At 38.4% G+C, this 21,887-nt stretch overlaps 1 long non-coding RNA gene across 1 annotated transcript in view; it reads left to right on the plus strand.

Moving 5' to 3' along the window:
* The window catches only part of LOC104001274 (uncharacterized), a 45,511-nt gene extending 24,363 nt beyond the window's left edge, over positions 1-21,148 (plus strand). Inside the window, exons 2-4 of the long non-coding RNA XR_673002.5 lie at positions 791-913; positions 8,067-8,095; positions 18,665-21,148. This is a non-coding gene — a long non-coding RNA (uncharacterized LOC104001274). The remainder of the gene's footprint in view (positions 1-790; positions 914-8,066; positions 8,096-18,664) is intronic.
* Positions 21,149-21,887: the final 739 nt, after the last annotated feature.

Genomic DNA, 21,887 nt, shown 5'->3' on the forward strand with positions numbered 1-21,887 from the left:
TGTCATGACAGCCTTGCAGATCCTAATTTACGGCCCTTTTGAGCTCTAGCTGTATTTCTACCCATGAATTCCACAAGATAGCCCTATATCCTTATAAGAAATTCCCCATTTTAGCATAAACTAGCTAAAGTTGATTATTTGCAATTAAGAAGTATTAATTAATACAACTAACATATGGCAGAATTTGCACCCAGGTATAATTCACGGCTATGTTTGTAGCCACTACACTATATTACCTTTCTAAAGAATTGCTTAACTCATGCACAGTGTTCTGGGTGAAGATATGAGAATCATGCTAATGACCATTTATCATTAATTTATTTCAATGATAAAGGAAATAGATCACCAATTTATACACCCACTCATGTACAGATTGAAAGAAGCAAGACAATTAAACAAATTTTGGTGGTGGGCTCACTGGCTCATCAGGAACTCTTTGCTGCATTAACAGCCCTACTCTCATTATCATCATCCTCATGTTGAGCAAGCTAGACTACAGGGGGCTATATACCCTGGAAGATCTCCAATTATTCTGCAAATCACATATCTGGTTTTAGATCACTGACATGCAGTTACTTCAGGACTGTGTGAGACACCATAGGGTGTTCACCAAACCTGATGCTCTTCCTCCTGGACACAGAGATTTGCTACATTTCCCAGACACCCTTGAAATTAGTGTGGCCATGAGACCAGATTCTACCTAATAGAATATGAGCAGAAATGATCTGAGCTACTTGCAAGCCTGGTCCATAAAAACACCCAGTTGCTATCCTCTGTGCTCTTCCCCCAGGTCAACAATCTTGGAAGCCACACATTGAAGCTGGAGGAGCTCCAAGGTAGAAGGACCCTGAGTTCCTGAATTACTATTTAGAACCCACCTTTAAGTAGAAACACTCATGTACGGGAGCAAGAGGTACATTTCAATTTTGTTAAGCTATTAAAATTTTGGAGTTTATATGTTACAGCAGCTGGCATTACCATAACAGGGATCATCTCTCCCATTTATGATTAATTAGCACACATCCCAAAGCAGGAGAGCTTCATTAATGGATACATCTTATTAAAAAAGAAAGTTCTTCAGTGCTAACAGGTCATGTTTAGAATTTTTCCTTTTAAGTCTTGACTCTATGCCAGGCCTGTCAGGGAAATAGGATGACTCTGCTTGATTAACATCCTGAGAATTTGGAGTTATGAAAGAGACCAGTGTTTCCAGTACTTAATTGATGAATCACATTTCTAGCTATTAGCCTGGCCACACAAAAAAAAATTATTCCTCAGTTCCTAGCAGACCCTGTCACCATAGAGGAGAAACTCCCCCATTCCAGGACCCCTACTAGTTGTTTTAGGGTGAGTTTTCTTCAAAGGAGTTCAGATCATAAATAGTTAAGCAGAGATAGCTAAATGTGATCAGCGTCGAACAAATCCTCAGATGGGGATAGTGGAGGAATTCTGTGGCTAATCCATTTAATTATGTAAACCAACACTTTAGATAGTTTAAGCCACATAATGGATTATTATTGTTGCCATTGTTGTTATTAATGTATATTTTACACATTAAAGACCCATGAGCTCAAATGGAGTAGGCTGTCAACCTAGCAAGAAACACCCCTTTCTTCTCTGTCTACTGTCTCCTTAATCTGGAGTTAGAATATACCTGACTGATTCCCTGCACAGCACCAACTCATGGGAAAATGCATATCTCTCTGCTTTACTCCATCCTGATATCTTTGGTCTGGGCAGGAAACCCCAAACAAAATTGGTGAGAAACTGTGGGTCTTACACATTGGAATACAGTGGCTGGGTGCAGTGGCTCATGCCTTTAATCCCAACACTTTGGGAGGCCGAGGCAGGGGGATCACTTGAGGTCAGAAGATCGAGACCAGCCTGATCAACGTGGTGACACCCTGTCTCTACTAAAAATACAAAATTAGCTGGGCATGGTGGTGTGTGCCCGTAATTCCAGCTACTGGGGAGGCTGAGGCAGGAGAATCGCTTGAACCCAGGAGGCAGAGGTTGCAGTGAGCCGAGATTGTGCTTCTGCACTCCAGTGTGGGTGACAGAGTGAGATTCGGCCTCAAAAAACAAACAAACAAAACAAAACAAAACAAACAAACAAAAAATTGGAATACAGTATGTTAAGTGACATTGGATGGCCGAGACTGAAGTAGACATAGAATGAGAGTCTAGTTGACCTGAAGTGGCAGGGATCTGCAGTAAAAACTTTGGAGCATAGTTCCGTAGCTGTTGTTCCAATGCAGCTGGTTAGATCCGACTATCCTAAGCTGAGGCAAAGAGTAGAAATCCAGGAACGTCTACAAGCAGACTTCAAGGACAGACAGTTACCCGCAGGGAGTTGTGGATGCAAGGAGGTGGACGGGAAGCTCATTACTGTGGTATAGCCTCCTTGGCTTCCCCAGCACCCTGTGCAGACCCCTGTTGTAGCTTTTATCTTAAAGTGCTATGATTGTTGCTGTTTCCCTCTGGAGATTGTGAGCTCTGTGAGGGCCAGAACCACAGCTTTTGTGGAAGTCAATTTAAAATACATTGATTGCTGGTGCAAAACAACCCAATGGAGGAAGAAAGATAGTCTTTTCAACAAATGGTGCTGGAACAATTGGATATCCCTAGGCAAAGAAAATGAACTCAATCTAAAACTCGCATCATATAGAAAAATTAATTCAAAAATGGATCATGGATTTACATGTAGAATACAAAACTATAACACTTTCAAAAAAAAAATACAAGAACATCTTCAGGACCTAGGGCTAGGTGAAGAGTTATAAGACATGATACCAAAAGCACAATTCGTAATGGAAAAACTGATAAAACTTCATGAGAATTAGAAACCTCAGTTTTCAAAAGATCATCTTAACAGAAAATAAGAAAACATGCTACAGAGTGGAAGAAAATGTTTACAAATCATCTGACAGAGACCTTATATTTTGAAATGTAAAAAAATCTCTGAAACTCAATAGTAAAACAAACAATCCAATTATGAAGTGAACGAAAAGAGATATGGACAGCAAAAGAAGCATATGAAAAGATTGTCAACATCATTACTCATTAGGGAAATGCAAATTAAATTACAATGAGATATCATTACAAACCTACAAGAACAGCTAAAATAAAAAATAGTGATTTTACCAAATGCTGGAAAAGATACAAAGAGACTGGCTCTTTCATTCATTGATTGTGAGAATGTAAAGTAACACAGCCACTCTGGAGAATAGTTTTGCTGTTTCTTACAAAATGAACACGTACTTGCCATACAACCTAGAAATTGCATTCTTTAGCATTTATCCCAGAGAAATGTAAACTTAATGTTCACACAAAACCCTATACACAAATGTTCATAGCAGAAAACTGGAAAATAAAACCCAAGTGCCGTTCAATGAGTGAATGGTTGAACAAACTCAGGCACATCTATACCTTGTAATACTAGTCAGCAATAAGAAAAGAATGAACTATTGATATATGCAACAACTTGGTATGGAATTCAAGAGAGATCCAGGGAACTATGGAACCCTACACTGAGGCATCATGTAATTTGACATCCTTAAGGAAGTGATGTTTAAGTTAAGACTTACTTTCCTTTGCGCTCCTAGTACCTAACAAAGTGCCTACCTTCTCTGTTGAATGAATGAATGAGGTGAGAGGCAAGGGAACCAAGGTAACTTCAAGACAAGCAACAGGAGCAACACTTTACTGTGACAGAGAACTACTGCCATGTCATTTCACATTCCCTAAGCCAGGGCATTGATTGCAGTGCTTGGAGCTATATGCAAATGTGGATTACAGGATTCCCTTGTAAAAGTTAGGACCCAATACACAGTAGGCCTGGGAGTCAGGTCAGGAATGCAGAACTAACATCTTTCACATTGTTTTCTGTGTTACACATTTGGCATTTTTTACACGTTACTATTATTTCTAACAGCCATTTCCAAGCAATCAGTGCTTGCTAATATTGACTCACATTACATTGTCAAATTTTTGTTCATAAATTATTTGATTGTGTGTGTGTGTGTGTGTGTGTGTGTAAATCTTTTCTAGCTAGCTTGGTTGGAACCCTCTTCTGGGCAGAAGATTTTTTTTAATGCTTCTTTACATGGAGCTTCTGGTATGGCGCTTTCTATAAAAACAGACACACACATTTAAACTGGAGCACACTTTAGAAGAAAATCATTTTAATTTCCCCCCTCCTCCTACTCATTTTACAAATGATGAAACCAAAGCCCAGAGCCAGGAAGTACCATTATTGTTCACTCTCTTACATAATGTTTTCATGTGTACATTGGTTTCAAATCATGGACTATGAAGGTGTCCATATCAGAGAATATTAGACCTGAAAGGTGTCTTTAAGGCCAAGGTCACACAGGTAATTGATGACAGAGCCAGGAAAAGAATGTTCTCCCAACTCCCAGTCTGGTACTTCTTCTGTAACCAGAGGCTTTTTATGTGGGTGCTTCTAGTCACTGTTGATTGACTGATTGATTGTAGATCTGTTTACAGTGAGTGATCATTGTTCCTGGTAAGACAAACATCCTGCCCCAAATAGGGAACTCTTAATGCAGCCACCTGAAGGCCACTTGTTGACTTATTAAGTTCAAGTTTTTCTTACTACTGATGGATATCTTCAGAAGGATATTTGCAGGTTTGATGTGCTATTTGTTCTCTTTGCTCTTAAAACCCAGGCAAGTTTTGGCAGCAATTATTCCTGGGATTACTGGCTTCCAGGACTCTGGACTGGCACATTCTGAAATCCATGTATGTGCATGTCCATGTCCATGGCCTCATGTCAGGTGGCATATAGGGCTCCCCTGCTGTGGGAACACTCTTAAACTTACTTTTACCAGTGTGCCCTGCCCCATGCACCCCACAATGACATTTTCCCTGGAGGTTTGTTTTCCAGGTTTTAATGGTGAAAAAAGAAGAGAGGCTAAGTACTTACAGGATTTAGATGTGCCAAACTTTCACCGATGCCGAGATGCTTTTACTCAAATTAATTTTCCATCTGCCTGAAGCTTAAAGCTCTTCCCTCCTGGATCAAGCTCTCTACCAGGGTACTTAGAGTAAAAGATTGGTTCAATTAAAATAAAAAAATTAAACATTAAAATGGTGGTGGTAGTGATGGGGTGTGTGTGTGTGTGTGTGTGTGTTATGAATAATGAGTTAATATGCTGAGGATAATCCAAAGCAACTATGTATTGACTAACATGTGTAAACAGTTCATTTTAGCTAATTAATCAGGTGTGAACTGTTTACTTATTAGATGAGTTAGTCAATAAATATAAAATCTCAAATTGAAGTTATGTTTAGCTCTCAAATTGATGTGGTGTTTTTCTTTGCACTGGTGTCAGAGACAAAAGAAATGAATTTCAAATGTAAACCTTTTATCCCATCCCCCACCCAAGAAAGCATTGCTGCTTGCTGGATCAGTTTCTGGTGGGAGGTGGGAGGGGAACTGGGGTAGTGACAGAACAGGTAAAAGAAAGAAACCAGAGAGATTAAATTGATACATAGCATAGAATTACAACAGAGAGAAGAGAGGCGATATCAGAGCCTAAATAGACTGAACTGTGGGAAATTTTTGAGAACTTGGAGTGGGAGAGGAGAAATACTTTAGAGCAGGTAACACATACATGTTAAAAGTGCATGGGATGGCAAATGAGAATGTCAAGTCATTTTTGTTTTTCATTAGTGCTTCCCATTTGGTGCTCTTTAAGAGACTTCAATAAAAATGTAGGTTTCTCTTTGGTTATTTTAGATGCAGGATTTAACTTCTTTCCCTGTGAAACCATGTAAAGATGGAGTCAGCAGGTAGTTGAGACATACATGGCTTATATATTGAATAGTAAGTGGCACGCATTTTCAATATTAGCTATCATGTATACACCCACATGCTTTCATATGCATATACATCATGTAGCCTGATCAGTTATCTACAGATGCTTTCTGATATTCAAGAGGAACTGACAAGTGAAAATGATTATATTGGAGCAAGTGCATCTTCTCTACTGGAAGAAAAAAATCAAAATACCACTTCTAGACTAAATCTCAGCAAACAAAAGACAACCTTCTTATATAATATCAAGGGTGTAGATAGGATATTTATAACAAATGGATAGAGAACCTCAGAGAAAAAACATTTGAGTCACAAACATGGACCTCGTAACTCATTTGATACTCTTTTGAAAACAAGAAGTTGGGAAACTACATTTACATATAATTACTACAACAAAAATTCTCTATTTCATATATTTGGTTACTTATGCCTTTAGAAAGTTCTACAGCAGGGCTCTTAATCATTGGTTTGTTCAAGACATCTTTGAGACTCAGATGAAACCTATGGACGCATCCTAGATAAAAAGCATGTACATAACAAAAACATACCATTTGCAATTTTACAGGTTCATGGATCCTCCTGGACCTGGCTTAAAACCTCCTACATCATTCTAGAACATCAAAAGCCTGCAACAGAGATGCCCTTGTCCTGTCATGAGACATAAGCTGGCAAAGCAAGGCTATTCTTTCCTTATAACGATGTTACTATACACAAGACACAAAAGAAAGTTCTTGGGTAAAAATACTGCTCACCCAATTCTCACAAATATTACTGTGATGTGTAAAATAAGGATCAGTTTTTCAGTGGTATAGAATATTGAGCCAAAAAAATACTTCTTTTCACCTCCAAATAATTGAAAAAGAAAGACATGCGGTCCTTGTCTATCCTTACATGCAAAGAGGAAGAAGGCCAAAAATCATGAAATAACATTGGTGTATCTTCAGAGCAGCAATTAATTATTTCACTGAAGCCTTTAAATGCATATCTCTTTGTTCCATTGCCTTAGGGAACACTTAAGCAAACTCTAGCATTGTGGATGAAACTACAAATCAGCAGCACGATTAGATTTTTCCAACTAAAATTAACATAGAAGTTTTCTAATGGAAAAATGTTTGTCTTCATAAAGTTGAAATTTATAGTTCTATTTTTGGAATGTACTTACTCATTGAGTTCAATCATGGAGTCATGACTGTAATTTGTTGTGTTGTATATCTACTGGCTCTGCCACCAGAAAATATTTGTTATAGGCTTTAAATGGAATACTGTATACAAAGCTTTTAGCACAGGGTTGCTCATTCAGAAAGAGCTTAATAAATAGCCACGTTAAAAGGCTCTCCTAAGGTGGCAATATTGCAGGTCAGGCAAGTCCCAAAACTGGGGCTCTGCTTGGGAAGATTCTTGGTTTTACTCAGGAAGAAATTCAAGAGTGAGCAGGTGGAGGAAAAACCAGCTTTACTGAGGCAACAGTGTTACAGCTCCATGACTGCGCCTGCAGAGCAGGGCTACCCCACAAGCAGTGTGTTGAGAGTAGCAGCTCAGGGGCAGTTCTGCAATCACGTTTATACCCACTTTTAACTACATGCAAATTAAGGGACGAGTTATTCAGAAGTTTCTATAAAAAGGGTGGTAACTTCCAGATCATTGCCATGGAAAGGGGTGGTAACTTCTGGGTGCTGCTATGGCAATGGTAAACTGTCACTGGTGGGTGTGTCTTACAGAGAGGTGCTTTCCCCTCTTCCCTGTTTCCTAAGTCTTCAATCTTGTCCAGAAGGGAGCCCTGCCTCCTACCTCAGCAGGGCCCTTTTTTTGCTGCTGCTCTGCAGATGATTTTTGGGGGTTTGGCTCCCTGGTACAGCCTTTGACCCATGGCTAAAGAGAAAAAAATCACTAGCATATTGCTTAATTATTTGTTGAGTTTGTTGTATCCAATTTTCAAATGCTCAATTGTTGATCCAGGCTGTTTGGCATCCTTTCCCCTGCTTCTCGAATAACAACCCTTCCAGTAAGTCTTTTTCTGAATTTGTGAGTCTGCCTACTAAGTCTTTTTCTTCACTGTGTCTTTTTTTTTCACGTAAGTTCATTTGGCTAGTCCTAGGGCCCCTAGGCTAGCGCCAATGTATCTAGTACTCACTTATTTTGTCCAGTGTTGGCTTTTCCACCATGCTTGTTGCTCGCATTGTATATAATTGCCTGTGTGTAATTTGGATATCTATTTTTTATCCAGGTATGTTGCATTGTACAAGATGAAGTTAGGTGAGTATAGATAACTCCTAAATCTATCTTAGTCTGAATGTGTTAAAGAACTTCCCAGAGTCGCCCTTGGCAAATGTCAGGGGTTTTGTTTTGGCGCATATGATCCCACCAGGTTACTCTGAGGCTCATGTTACTCTTGCTTTGCCATTAAGATTTGCCATGGTTGAATTATTCCAATCCATTATATCTAATCACAGGGTGGTTGGGTAAAGCCTCTTTGACCTCACTCCATCATACACTCCCTTAGCGCCCTGTACTTTTCCTTCACGGCACTTTACCTACTTGAAGTCATTTAATTTATTATTGTATATATAATAGTTTGTTTAAGGTCTTTCACCACTGCTAGACTCTAATCTTGGTGACAATAGGGATTGTGTTGATAACTGTAGCCTCAGGGTTTAGTAAAGTACCTGAAGCAAAGTAAATGCCCAACAAATACAAGGTGATTGATTAACTAATTGATTTACATTTTTATGTCAAGAAATAATGAAGAGCTGGTGGCATTGACCATCACAGGAGTACCCTGCCATTTTGTAGACCATGTCTGTAAAATCTGCAATGATCTTTCATCTAATCTTCCATCAACTCCTAAAATCCAATTACTTAGATGATTAGGCACACATATATGCTTTCGATAACGAGGGTTTGTAGGATCTCTGTGCCTAAATACCATAATCTTGTTCCTATCGGTTTTTTGGCTACTTTATTCAAATGCTCTTTTCAAAAGATCACTGTCCCCTCTTCTCCTGTGTTTACAAGAGTGCCCATCATCTGCTGTAATTAGTTCCAAGGCTTTGGGGATTTTTATTTTTGTTTTTTGAATTCCTCCAACCCAGCAGAACACTAAAAACAAATGTATACCCCTTTGCCTTGGGGAAAACTTGAAGTGGAAGAACTTCATTGTTGATGCTTCCTTCTGACCCCACCCTATCAGCCGTCTCCCTTTTCTGGGCTCACTCTCTCTCCCTACTTGGATCATCTTCTCCACTCACACCCTCAGATGACCAGCTTCCTCGTTCTAAACCTTGCCTCTGTCCTCTTTCCACATCCCCTATTTTAGTTCCTCATCTAGAGCTCTCTACTCTGGAGAGCTCCAACATCCAAAGCTGTCCGCAGTCACTAAGCACGAAGATGTTGCCCATCTCAGGATGACATCGTTGCAATTCCGTGAGGCTTCAGATGGGCACAATTTAACCCAAACAACTAAATCCACTGGTTGGGATGTCAGTTTTTTTTTTTTTTCTAGGAAAAAAGAAAACAGATATGGAGACTGTTGAGGCCCTATGGGAATCAGGAGGGAATAAAGGAAACATCACACTTTCAAATGTGAAAACTATGCTCAGCTGAATGTGATCCAGGGAACCCTCTCTGGTTTATAACCTGTCAGAGGCCACTGTGGCTTTCAATATATTATTAAAACCCAACAGTAACAACACAGCGATTGTTTAGAAATTTTTAGACCAACAAAAGATATTTGGGGGCAGAGTATCTTATCACTGACGTTGTTTGGAATTCTCTAGGCTCGACAATAATAAAATGCAGACCAACATTTATTCAGTTTTATTCTTTTGAAATTCTCTACCGACCCTGCACCTCTCCTTGCTGCCACCCAGAGCAGATTACTGCACTGTTGGCGCTGGGTGTTTACTACAGATAAGTTCAGATCCACACCGTGTCATTTTCTGTGTAATCTTGAACGGAGATTTTTAAAAGTTAATTTCCATAGTTATTGAGTGCTTACAGTGTGCTGAGACAGACACTTAAGGCTTTGAGTGCTTTGCATACACTGCCTCATATGATCCCTCATGTGATCCTTACAATAACCTTATTAGGTGGGCAGTTTCATTTGCTCTAGTGTGTAGATGAGGAAATTGGGACTCAGAGAAGCTAAATAATTTGCTAGTTGTTGCCTCAATAAGAAAGTTGCAGACCTGAGACTGGAATTCAGGACTGTTTGACTTCAAATTATAGGCATTTAATTCAACCTGCTCAAGCATCACTTTTGTCATCTGTGCATGCAGATAATAATGTCTATGTCATGTATACTTGTGTCTTACCTGTCCCAACTTTTCACCCTAGCTTCATTTCCAGATTGTCCCCATCTCCACTTAGCCCACTTCTATTAACTTTTCCAGACTCAGCTTAGACATTATTCACAGGAATCATTTCTCCACCCCTTCCCTTGCCAGTACCTAAGCCTGGGCTAAGCTGCCCCCTATATTGTGTTCCCATAGTGTCCTGCAAAAAACCCTGGTCCAGCACTGACAAGCCCAATGGAAATGATCTATGTGTCTGTCTCCCCAGGCATCCTGCATGCTTTTGGAGCCACTTTGTCTTCAATTGTATGCCCCCAACACCTAGCATTGTGCTTGGAACATAGAGAAAGCTCAAGAAATGTTTCAGAACAATTTAGAAAAACTGGATCTCAGAGCTGGCAGGGCACCTGAAAATCAATTAGCTGACACACTTATCAGATGCTTGGCTCCCTCTGCAACATGTTGCTCCTCTTCTCCCGGAGATTCATTACTTCTCAAGGCAGACCAATGGGCAGGTAGAGCTGTGAGACACAGTGCTTTGTACATTGATCTTCACCACATCTCTTTGTACCCTATAGAATTAGCCTTTTTGTACTACTGACCATTCATCTGTTGGGTATTTTCCAGTCTTGCCGACAAATGCATTTGACCAATCCCTGAATGATGCCATTTTCCATTTTAGTAAGTGGAAAACCAAGAGGATTAAAGACCCTCTCTCTTAACAATCAATTGGCAACACTCAAGATTTCAGTACCAATTAATCAACGACCCACTGAAAAAGCCACCTGTGTATTATAAGATTTATTAGTTTGCATAGATGAGAAGATCAGGGGGTAGTGTATGTGGGTAAACAGGAGGAGAAGTCCCTCCTACTAATAGAGCCCCTATTGGAGGCAATCTTTACCTAAGAAAGTACCTTTAACTCTGGTACCACGGAGTTCCCCTGGGCCAAGTGGTCCCAAATTGTTATAAGTCCAGATTACATTAGGCTGAGTTTTCCTTAGTCCAGCGCAGGCCACTTGAGCATTGCCTGTTGACCTGACATTTAGGAGTGCCTTAATTTGATATTTGTCTTTTTGTTTTTAACCCAGCTGGGATGAATGACAACATTCAAGATATTTTCATCTTAGATGCCAAATTGTGATATGCACAACGCCCTCTCCAAATGGCTTTCACGGGCCCAATTATAGACTGTGTCAAAATTAATTCAAGTGTTTGAAGGAGGCAGATATAGGTCTCCCAGTTTCCTCCCTATACTTCTCCAGGGAACCAGATGTTCAGGCTGATAAACTCCTGGGTCTGATCAGCAGACTTTCTTCAGTCTCATCTTCTTTCCCCTTCTCATTGTCATGTTTGCTTTGCTGTGTTTGCCATTAGAGCTCTGTGTATTGAGCAAACTTTTTAGCCTGTGTATGCCTGCGGATGTATTTGCCCTGCTTTGTTTCATCCTGAAGGACTGTTTACATTCTAGCCTTCAGAACTTTTTGGAAACTAGAAAAAGATATAAGCCCTTAGCCTCTGGGCTGCAGAAGCTCCTATTTTCTGTGCTCAGAAAATACAGCAATTCTTATGGCCCAGAGCCAGAATAAGAACATCTCTTGGATTTGCAACATTGTCTTCTCCTAGAGGGCAGCAAGAAACCCTGAGATGCTGGAGTAAAATACTTTTCCAAAATAACCATAATAAGTAAGCCTTACCAATCCCAAAGTTAAAGAGCTCATCAAAGCTCTTGGAACTTCTGCTGTCACCATGCAAGCTAGGCTCCTGGTTCTGCAGCTTACTTGCTGTGATTCCTGGGAAAGTTCTGGAATCTCTCTGTGCTCAGTTTTTTCATCTCTAAAATGGGGCTGATGATACTCACTTTTCGGGCTGTTGTGATTAGCAAATAAACCAATAAAGATAAAGCACTTAGCAGAGCCCCTGGCACATAGTAAATACTTAACAAAGTATAATCGTTGTTATATTGTTATCGGCTGTGTTATTTCTAATTTAAAATCATTCATTCACATCAAAGTTATTTTCTTTTTTCTTTCCGATATTGTCCTTCTATAGTAGTGATAAGCTAGCTATTTAAAATATAAAATCTTTATTGTACTGTAAAAAACACTGATGTTATAATTTTGACAGTTACAAACTGGATAAAATACTTCTTAAAACAACTGTTTAATGGTCCAAGAGAGTTAAACAAACAACAAACAACAATAACAAAAAAACACCTGGTATAAATTGGAGAAAGTTTGACTCTTGAAAGAAGGAACCACATTGGGTGAGATCCAAATGTAGTGATATTCCACCTGAAGACATTCCCTTATCTCTACAGCATTCAGAGGCTAGAGCTCCAGCAGAAAGGCAGTCTTATTGACCTTAAAAATCAGATGACAGAGTTCAGGGCTTCCAGAGTAGCAAGAAATTGAGGTCAGAAATCCTGGAAGGAAGGAGCCATGGAAATGGCTCCCCAGATAAAATCCTCTCAAATCCTTGGCTCACCTCTGACATGAATGTTTAGAGAAAAGCATCAAGCTGTGCAGGGGGCAAATAATAGCTGGGAAGCCAAAAGGGCTAAATGGAGGTTTTAGCAACTGCCTGCCACAAGACAGATAGATTTTGGAGTTTGAGTTCCACAACGTTAAAGAGGTACCCTAAAACGTAAAGTATAATAATAATAATAATAAAGAGGCATGGCAGAAAGCTTGGGCTGTCCATCAGAATCTCAGAAAGGCAGTGGTTTGGAATAAAGTTCATGTGCTAGGACTAAGGGAATTGACCTAGGATTAAGTGCAGAACCAAAATGGACATGCTCTAACAAAGACCAAAACCAAAACTTGACAATACCAAGGCGAACTACTGATAATTTAAGTTTTTGCTAGAACAAAACACTCTTCAGAAGGAGATAATGAAGGCTGGGCACAGTGGCTCACACCTATAATACCAGTGATTTGGAAGGCTGCATCAGGAAGATCATTAAGGCCAGGAGTTTGAGACCAGCTTGGGTAACATAGACTCTTTCTCTACAAAATATTTAAAAATTTTCCAGGTGTAGTGGTGTGCACCTGTAGCCGCAGCTACCTGGGAGGCTGAGGTGGGAGGATCACTTGAGCCCAGGAATTCGAGGCTACAGTGAGCTATAATCATGCCACTGCACTCCAGCCTAGGCAACAGAGCAAGACCTTGTCCCTTAAAAAAAAGGAAAGAGATAATAAAGACCAGAACCTCTATGACATATTATCCACAATGACCAGTGTATATTAAAAATTAGACATGTGAAAACAAAACAAAACAGGGAAATGTGACCCCTAGTAAACTGAGGAATCGGCAAATAGAAACCACCCTAAGATGATTCCTATATTGAAATAAGTGAATAAGGACTTTAAAGATGTTTTTATAAATACATTCGGGAAACTTAAAAATTACCATAATTAATAAATAGAAAGCAGAGACATAGAAACTAAAAAAAAAAAAAATCTGTAACTGCAAAGAGGACTCTCTCAAATTTTAAGATTCACAGGATGAGCATAATAGCTGAATAAATAGTAAACTTTTAGTTAGATCAATAGAAATAATTGAATCTGAAGAATAAAATTAAAACAGATAGAATAGGCATAAACAGAGTCTCAGTAAGATGTGAAACAATATCAATCAGATAGTTAATTAAAAGCACATTGGCTGAGGCATGTCCAGAATAGGCAAATTTACAGAAAGACTGAGTAGTGGTTGCCTACAGCTGGAATGTGGAGAAGAGGAACGGGGAGTGGCTGCTAATAGGTACAGGATCTCTTTTGGGAGTAATGAAAATGTTGTAAAATAAGTGTGGCAATCATTGTACAAATCTGTGAATAGACTAAAAACCATTCACTTGTATACTTTAAATAGGTGAATTGTTTAGTACATGAATTAAATCTCTGTAAAGCTGTGAAAAAATACTGGCTGAAATTTTTACACATTTTGTCAGCCATAGATCCAGAAAGCTCAGCAAACCTCAAGCAGGATAAATACAAAGAAAGCACTGCTGAAAATAAAAGATAAACAGAAAATTCTAACAAGATGAGAGAGAGAGAGAGAGAAAAGACATTATATATAGGAAACCGATAATATGAATGAGTTGACTCAGATCAGAAACAGTGAAGGTCAGAAGATGATAGAATGACTGAAAAGACAGCTGAATTTTATAAAATACAGACAGTCCTTGACTTATGACGTTTGATTTAGGATTTTTCAATTTTGTGATGGTGCAAAAGTGATACACATTCAATAGAAACTGTACTTAATGTACCCATACAACCATTCTGTTTTTTACTTTCAGTACAATATTCCATAAATTACATGAGCTATTCGATACCTTATTATAAAATCAGCTTTGTGTTGAATGATTTTTCCCAGCTGTAGACTAATGTAAATGTTCTGAGCATGTTTAAGGTAGGCTAGTCTAAGCTGTGATGTTAGGTAGATTAGGTGCATTTAAATGCATTTTCAATTTATGATATTTTAAATTTGCAGTGGGTTTATCAGGATGTTACTCCAAGATGCTCCTCCAAGGTGAGGGGCATCTGTGTTTTAGTCAGTGAAAATGTCTTGCAAAACTGAAGGTAAAATAAATACAGTTAGTCACACTTCACTTGCACTATAAGAAATTCTAAAGAAAAATTCTTCAAATTGAAGGAATATAATATAAATTTATATCTACAGGAAGGAATAAAGAGCAAAGAAATGATAAACAAATGGCTTAAAGTGTTTAGTTAAACTCTTTAAAAGTTATTTGACAGTTTAAGGAGAAATAATACAAAGTATTATTGGATTTAAAGCATGTATAGACATAGAATACATAACAACAATAGTACAAAGACAAGAGAGGATATAAACAAAATTATACTGTTAAGTGTCTAATATGTGAAGTGGGATAATATTAATTCAAGATAAATAGTGACAAAATGCTGCATACTGCAGTTCCTAGAGCAGTCATTTAAAAAAATACAAAAAGGTATAGCTAAAATCCAATTAAAGACATAGAATGAAATACTAAAACACATTGAATGAACCCAAAATAAAAATGGAGGGAAAAAAAACCGAGGAAAGGAAAAACAAATAGAAATATCACAACCAAACCATAGCAATAATTACATTAAACGTAAATGAACTAGATTATTCAAAGGAAGAGATTGCCAGATTTTAAAAGAAGCTAGGTCCAACTTCATGCAGTTTACAAGAACTCATGTTAAATATAAAGACTCAAACAGATTAAAAGCAAAAATGGAAAAAGATGTACCATGCAAACACTGTATTAGTTCGTTTTCATGCTACTATGAAGAAATACCCAAGACTGGATAAGTTATAAAGGAAAGAGGTATAATTGACTCACAGTTCAGCATGGCTGGGGAGGCCTCAGGAAACTTATAATCATGGCGGAAGAGGAAGCAAATACGTCCTTCTTCACATGGCAGCAGGAGAGAGAAGTGCCAAGCGAAGGGGGGGAAGGCCCCTCACAAAACCATAAGATCTCATGAGAACTCACTTGCTATCATGAGAACACCATGGGGAACTGCCGCCATGATCTAATCACCTGCCACGAGGTCCCTCCCCCAACACATGGGAATTACAATTTGAATTACAATTCAAGATGAGATTTGGGTGGGAACACAGAGCCAAACCATATCAAACACCAATCATAAGATATTCAGTGTGTCTATAGTAATCTCAAAGTAATTATCTAGATAAGGAATAATATCAACATTAAAGAGGTCTTTTAATAAGGATGAAAGGATTCCACCTAACAACAGATTTTCAAACTACATGCATTAAAACTGACAGAACTAAGGGATAAATAAACAAATCCAAAATTATAGATGGAAATTTTAACATGTCACTATGAGTAATTGATGAGGCAAGTAGACAAATCCATGTAAATCTAACAATTCCAGAGTACACACTCTTTTCAATAGGACAGGAAATTCACCAAAATAGGCTATGTTCTGGGCTATAAAACAAGTCTCAATAAATTTCAAAAGACTGAAATCATACTGAGTATGAGTTATCTGACCACAGTGAAATAAACAGAATAAAATAACAATTTAAAATATCTAGAAAAATCTCCAATTATTTGGAAATAAATTAATAATCTTCTGAATAGCTCATGTTTCAAAGGATAAATCACATGAGAAATTTGGAAATATTTCAAAATGAATAATAAAAATGCAGTCTATCCAAATTTATGAGACGCAGTTTAATCACTACTTAGAGGGACATTTATAGTTTAAATACTTTTTTAAGAGAGAGAGAGAAAGAGAGAAGGAGGGATAGAGGAAGGAAGAAAATCAATGCTATAACTTTTCATCTTAAATAGCTGGAAAATGAAGAGCAAATTAAACCCAAAGTACATGGAAGAAAGGAAATGATAAATATGAGTAGAAACAAAGTAAAAAAAAAAAAAAAAGCCAAAAGTTGGTTCTGTAAAAAGATGGATAAAATTGCTAAACTTTTAGCTAGATTGGTTTTTTAAAAAAGTGGAGGGAGGAGGGAAATCACAAATTACCAATTTCAGTAATGAAAAAAGGGATATATACAAATCCTACAGTTATTAAAGAAATATTACAAAAGCTTTATGTCATTTAATTTGACAATGAAAAATTTTCCTGGAAAGCATGATTTACCAAAAATCCTTTTTGAAAGGGTAAAAATTGTTAATATTCCTGTATCTGTCAAAAAATGCATAATTAAAAACCTTCTACAGGCTGAGCCCCATGGCTTAACGCTGGTAGTCCTAGCACTTTGGGAGGCCAAAGTGGGCAGATCACTTGAGCCCAGGAGTTCAAGACCAGCTTGGACAACATGATGAAACCCTGTCTCCATCAAAAAATAAATAACTTAAAACCTTCTGCAAAGAAAATTTGAGGTCCAAATTGCTTCACCAGTGAATTCTATCAAATGTTTAAAGTGAAATAATAGTAATCTTACACATTCTTTTTTAGAAAATGGAAAAATAATTTCCAATTTGTTTTAAGAGGGCAGATGGCCTTGATACCAAAAAGGCATTTCATTTTCAAAAAAATCTAAAAATCAGTATACCTCATGAATGTACATAAAAACATGTCTAATAAAATGTTTCCAAATAAAACCCAGCAGATAATACATTATAACACAAATAGGATTTATCTCAGAAATGTAAGGGTAGTTTAACATTAAAAAATCAATCATTTTAACTAACCAGACTAAGAAAATAAAGGAGGAAAAGCATATGACTAATAAAATGGATGTCAAAAAAGTTTTTGACAAAATCCAGCATTCATTTATTTTTAAAGGGTTGGCAAAATAGGAAGAGGCCTAAATGCCAGAATAGGAAGGGCATCCTAAATGCCCTTTAAGATGATAAAAGGCATTTATGACGAAATCGTACGTTTAACATAATTCTTAATAGTAAAGTACTAAACGCTTTTTCCCTACAATGAAATACAAAGTAAGGATGTCTGCTCTCATCACTTCTGTTTGACATTTAGAAGGAATTAGCCAGTGCCATACGCAAGAAAAAGAAGTCATGAAGATTGATAAGAACAAAGTAAAATTGTCTTTCTTCACAGACAACATGATTGCTTACATGGAAAATCCTAAGGAATGATCCCCTCCCATTGTTCCTGGTAGTGTGCTGGGCACAGAGATAACCTCTGACCATATCACATATAAGGCCTGCCTCTCAAAACTCATGGTCTTGTAGTGGATAGGCAGTTATGATAGAGTGCGACGGATGCTGTGAAGGAGGAGAGACAACAGGCCACAGAAGTGAAAGATCAAAAACAAAGAGCAAGAAGAAGATCCAGCTTTTAATATTGGTGAACCCAATTAAAATTCATGAAAAGTCCTGAATATACTTTCACATCTTAAAATACTGTGAATATATGTGTACAGCATTCAGATTACTCTCCTATTACTGAGTAATGAAGAGAATTGGAAGAGTGTGGGATGGGGTCAAATACAATGGCTGCTTTTCTCTGTACCTTCTATTGTGATTTCCTAGGTAACTCCTTTCACTCCTCCATCCCAACCCTGCCTACATGATAATTGATGGCAAAGGCCAAGTAGAAAAACAAGCCACTGGAGTCCTGCAGCCTGGAAGTTTAAATAGTTCACATAGAAAGTATCAGAAGTCTGTTCTTCTGCTCAAGGCGTGATTCTTTTTTTCTTTTTTTTTCTTGAGACAGGATCTTGCTCTGTCTTTGTCTCCCAAACTGGAGTGCAGTGGCACAATCATGGCTCACTGCAGCCTCAAACTCCCTGGCTCAAGGGATCCTCCTGCCTCAGCCTCCCGAGTAGGTGGGACTACAGGTACACACCACCACATCTGGCTAATTTTTTTTGTTGATGGGGTCTTGCTGTGTTGCCCAGGTTGGTCTCAAACTCCTGCACTCAAGTGATCCTCCTGCCTCAGCCTCTCAAAGTGCTGGGATTATAGGTGTTAGCCACTATGCCCAGCCTAGGGTTCTTTTTTATCTCAGTTTCTAATCACTAGAAATCATTCTTTCCTCACGCTCTTCTCTTCCATGACTACCAGAGTGTGAAGCATGGAACAAAGTGCTTATTGAGCCAGAAAATACTGCCCAACCAGCTCTCAAGGCAAAGAGAGGGTGTACGAGAAACTAATCTTCAAATGAGAGGTGGAGACCCAGCTGGCAGCTAGCATGGTGCGGCGTGTTGGAGGCAAGAAGCAGCATCTCAGACTGGCAAGATGCAAGGGCAGGCAGCCCACCCACAGGGAAGGCATCGCCAATCTTGAGCAACTCTAGAAGAGAAACCTGAACACATCAGAACTCAAACTAACTGATAATGAACTGGTTTTCATTACTTCCTGAGTGATCAGGAGGTAGAATTGTCTCTTACAACCCAATGTATACCATTCTCAGTTGTCTATTTAAGGATTTCTTAGTGAGCTCCATGGTAAAATATATCTACTTCTTAAAAAAAAAAAGTAAAGAATCTGCAACAACCTACTGAACTACTAAGTGGATTTAGCAAGGCTGCAGGTTACAAAGTCAACATACTTATATTTCTTATATACTAGCCACGAACAATTAAAACATTTTATAAGTTTATTTATAACAACATCAAACACACAAAATACTTGGGAATAAATTAAAATACAGATACACTGAAAGCTACAAAATATTGCAGAGAAAAACAAAAGAAGGCCCCAATACTAGAAAAGACATACAATGTTCATACATCTGGATGAAGTTTGAAAAATGCTAATCTAAGTTAATCTTCTTATAGATTAAGAGAATAAGATATAGAGCTTTTAAATGACTTGCCCATCACTCAACTCAGCGAGGACAGGACTAGAGGTTTAAAGGAAGTGGATAGAGGTGTAAAGGACGTGGGGAGAGTTTAGGTATCCCTTGTAAGAAAGCAGAAACACAGGAAAGCATTGCAGAGTGATACTGAGGCCCAGCTGAGGTCAGAGGTTGTGGATTTCTCATAGCACCAGTGAGCTTGGCCAAGGGATTTTCTCCAGTGGCATCCAAGAGAGCAGAGAAGTTGAGTTTAGTATTAAGCTGAAGTTTAGGGTCTCTAAAGATGGGAACAGCAAAATGATAAGCCTGCTGGGATGTTGAAGGCACAGCGGGAGAGTTGTTAGTGATTCATCTGAAGGGACAGGTTTGCTCTGATAAAGAATGAGGCCTTGAGGAGGGTTAGAAGGACTTGAGCTCCTGATAGGGCCAAAGAGAAGGCATGGAGAAGAAAGAGGATGGGAAAACCAAAGCGATCAACTATTGTGGTCAGAGCTTCGTCTAATAAAGAATCCATTATTATAACTGCTGTATTTCCTAAAGCAAGATTTTTGACGATGACTAAAATTTTAAAGGATTTGATGCATAATTCTATCTACTTGAAGAATATAATAAGAGCAATCCTTTCTTTCTATTCTAGTTAATAGATTTTTTTTTTTTTTTGCAATGTATGTTAAGTGGACCCAACTCAGAAGTACAATGGATAGGGGCTAAAATCACAAGACCTGAAGTTATGCTATCTGGAGCTGTATTTTTTAATAAGTACTCACCTCTTGTTACTTAGATCTCTTATTTGTAAATGGGTGTAATGATGGTACCTGCCTCATAGGGTTACTGTGAAGTTCAAATGAGTTAACACCATTAATGATACCAGGCTTTGCAATGTGTTTGATTTAGATGCTAAAGACTATTTATTGGTTCCATATTTCAATAATTCACTGAGGAGAAAAGTGAGGGAGGTAAACATAGAATCTGTGAAATCAAAATGCCTTTCTAGAGCAAGACAATCAGGTTTCTATAGTGAAACAAGACTCTTAAAAATACGCTTACACCAGGCACAGTGGCTCATCCCTGTAATCCCAGCAATTTGGGAGGTGGAGCAGGAGGATCACTTGAGCCCGGGAATTCGATACCAGCCTGGGTAACATAGTGAGACCCCATCACTACAAAAAAATAAAAAAATTAGCCAAGTGTGGTTGTGTATGCCTGTGGTCCCAGCTACTCAGAAGGCTGGGTTGGAAAGATTGCTTGAGTCTGGGAGGTCCAGGCTGTAGTAAGCTGTGGTTGTGCCATTGCACTCCAGCCTAGGTGACAGAGAGAGATTCTGTCTCAAAAAGATAAAATAAAATATATATGCTTGGGCATTTTTTTTAACCCTCAGACTTCATTTCAAGGTTGAAATTGCTTGATACAAATGTAACAGACATTGTAGTTAAGCTCCCATGTTTCTTGTACTCCCGAATTCTTTCTGATAAACCTGGCATGAGATTAGCTGGAGTCTGACTGACATGTGATTCTTGGGAACACAGGATTCCTTGATATATAAAAGACCTTTAGATCAATGGGTAGTTCTTAATATATGCCTGCTATTATTATTCTTATCTGACTTATACATGATCCCTTACTAGCAATGAGAGATTGTTTATACAAAGAGGGAAGAGGGGTACTTTGGTTTCTTTATTCTGTGTCTTTATTATTGAATACTAATGCATACTGAAAATATTTAAATAAAAAATACAGTGTTTGCCTTCAAGAAGTTTTAATTTAGCTGGACAATTACGTGCAGTAATGAACATACTTCCCACATGTTTTCAGAAATGGAAGGCAAGGAGAAAGACACGAAGGGAGCAACGGATGAGAAATGAATGCAAAAATTAGAGGGAGACCCCTACTCCTGTCCCCCAATTTGCAGTGAGGGTGGAGGGACCCAGAAAGGAAAATCCCAGGATAGGGAATCCGTATTCAAGACTGTGCATCCTTTTCCTAGGTCTGTCTCTAAGGCATGAATAAATTGAATGTACGCATTGAATCTATTTCTGTCACATTTGGGGCCACAACATATGGAGAGTTGGCTTGTTTTTCTAACTTAACTGACTTTGTTTAAAGACCCTTGCTCAGAGGAGAGTTCTCAATCAAAGTAGCCATACTCCATTCCCCATGGGAGGCCATCCAACCCTGGGCCTGAACTTTGAACATGGCACCAGTTGGCAAAAGGCTCTGCGAATCTACCCCTTTGTTTTTAAGACAGTGCCTGGGTGTTTGGTCCAGCATGGGTGGGTAACTTAGTGGGTCTTCACAATTTTACTACACATCTTGAATGGCATAAGGCAGGGCAACCTTTCCAGCTGAAGTGTCATAACATAGAAGTGGATTGTGGTGACCACAATTAATGTATTAGAAATAATAGGTAGATAAACAATGTTGGCAAGTTATTTTCTTGAAGATATATTACAGTATTCAGTGGGTACAGAGTTTCAGCTTTGCAAGGTG

The sequence above is a fragment of the Pan troglodytes genome, chromosome 9 (assembly GCF_028858775.2).
Source record: "Pan troglodytes isolate AG18354 chromosome 9, NHGRI_mPanTro3-v2.0_pri, whole genome shotgun sequence".
Taxonomy (NCBI): domain Eukaryota; kingdom Metazoa; phylum Chordata; class Mammalia; order Primates; family Hominidae; genus Pan; species Pan troglodytes.